The sequence below is a fragment of the Ranitomeya imitator genome, chromosome 2, assembly GCF_032444005.1.
Source record: "Ranitomeya imitator isolate aRanImi1 chromosome 2, aRanImi1.pri, whole genome shotgun sequence".
NCBI classification, from domain to species: Eukaryota; Metazoa; Chordata; class Amphibia; order Anura; family Dendrobatidae; genus Ranitomeya; species Ranitomeya imitator.
The window spans coordinates 49,744,552-49,746,738 of NC_091283.1; positions in this window are offsets into that span (position 1 = coordinate 49,744,552).

Sequence of the window (2,187 nt, forward strand, 5' to 3'; positions counted from 1 at the left end):
AAAAATAATAGGCTTTCTATGGCCCACAATTGGAGAGAGAGAGAGAGATGGCACACCCAGGAGTCAAGACTGGCACACAAGCAGAAAGGGCAATATTAATCTCCCACTGATTTATTTTTTTTGTTTTTTTCAGGGAGACTTTAGGAAAAAAAAATAATAGAATAAAATGATTTTTTCAGGAAGAATTTAGAAACCAAATAAAATAAAATGATTTTTTCAGGGAGAATTTAGAAAACACATAAAACAAAAAAAGGCTTTCTATGGCCTACTGAGTGAGAGATGACGCACACAGGAGTCAGGAGTGGCACACAAGCCCAGGGGCCAATATTTATCTCCCACTTTTTTTTTTTTATTCCAGGGAAAATTTATAAACCCAATAAAAAAAATAATAAATAGGCTTTCTATGGCCCACTATCTGAGAGAGAGAGAGAGAGAGATGGCACGCTTAGGACTGGCACACAAGCCCAAAGGCCAATATTAATCTCCCTTTTTTTTTCAGGGAGAATTTATAAAACCAAAAAAAAATAAATAAATAGGCTTTCTATGGCCCACTATTTGTGAGAGAGATGGCACGCTCAGGACTGGCACACAAGCCCAGAGGCCAATATTAATCTCCCACTGATTGATTTATTGATTTTTTCAGGTTGAATTTAGAACCCAAATAAAGCAAAAAAATAAATAGGCTTTCTATGGCCCACTGAGTGAGAGATGGCACACACAGGGATGGCACTCTAGCAGAAATGTCAATCTTAATCTCCCACAAAAAAAAACAAAAAAAAACAGGGAGTGTCCTTCAATTACTACTAAAATGGGCTTTCTATGGCCCACTGAGTGAGTGATGATGCACACAGGAGTCAGGAGTGGCACACAAGCCCTGAGGCCAATATTTTTCTCCCACTGATTGATGTAGTGATTTTTTCAGGTAGATTTTAGAACCAAAATCAAGCAAAAAAATAAATAGGCTTTCTATGGCCCACTGACTGAGAGATGGCACACACAGGAGTCAAGAGTGGCACACAAGCCCTGAGGCCAATATTTTTCTCCCACTGATTGATGTAGTGATTTTTTCAGGTAGATTTTATAACCCAAATCAAGCAAAAAAATAAATAGGCTTTCTATGGCCCACTGAGTGAGAGATGGCACACACAGGGATGGCACTCTAGCAGAAATGTCAATCTTAATCTCCCACAAAAAAAAAAAAAAAAAAAAACAGGGAGTGTCCAACAATTACTATCTCCCTGCAGTAATCTCAGCCAGGTATGGCAGGCAGCAATAAGGAGTGGACTGATGCACAAATTAAATAAAAAGTGTGTACAAACAAAAAAGATAGCTGTGCAGAAAGGAAGGAACAAGAGGATTTGTGCTTTGAAAAAAGCAGTTGGTTTGCACAGCGGCGTACACACAGCAATGCAGCTATCAGGGAGCCTTCTAGGGCAGCCCAATGAGCTACAGCGCTGAGGGGGAAAAAAAAAATGTAGCTTCCACTGTCCCTGCACACCGAAGGTGGTGTTGGGCAGTGGAAATCGCTACAGCACAAGCGGTTTGGTGGTTAATGGACCCTGCCTAACGCTATCCCTGCTTCTGACGAAGCGGCAGCAACCTCTCCCTAAGCTCAGATCAGCAGCAGTAACATGGCGGTCGGCGGGAACGCCCCTTTATAGCCCCTGTGACGCCGCAGACAGCAAGCCAATCACTGCAATGCCCTTCTCTAAGATGGTGGGGACCAGGACCTATGTCATCACGCTGCCCACACTCTGCGTTTACCTTCATTGGCTGAGAAATGGCGCTTTTCGCGTCATTGAAACGCGACTTTGGCGCGAAAGTCGCGTACCGCATGGCCAGCATGCAGCCAGCGGGTATGGAAAGGGTGAATCAAAAACCCCAAAACCCCGCCTCCATGGCTGAAGATTGTTCCCTCCAAATTCAGGTGACAGTGTCCCTTTAAAAGTGCCTACAGCCCAATTTTTTTATGTTAGGCCTTCGAAGCCTGTCTGCGGTCCCTTCTTTCTACTACTACTCCACTGACCAGACCAATGCTGCCCGTGTACCCCTGGAACCAATTAGAAAGTGCATACAGCCCAATTTTTTTATGTTAGGCCTTCGAAGCCTGTCTGCGGTCCCTCCTTCCACTAGTCCTCCAGTGACCAGTCCACTGCCGCCCGTGTACCCCTGGAACCTATTTCAAAG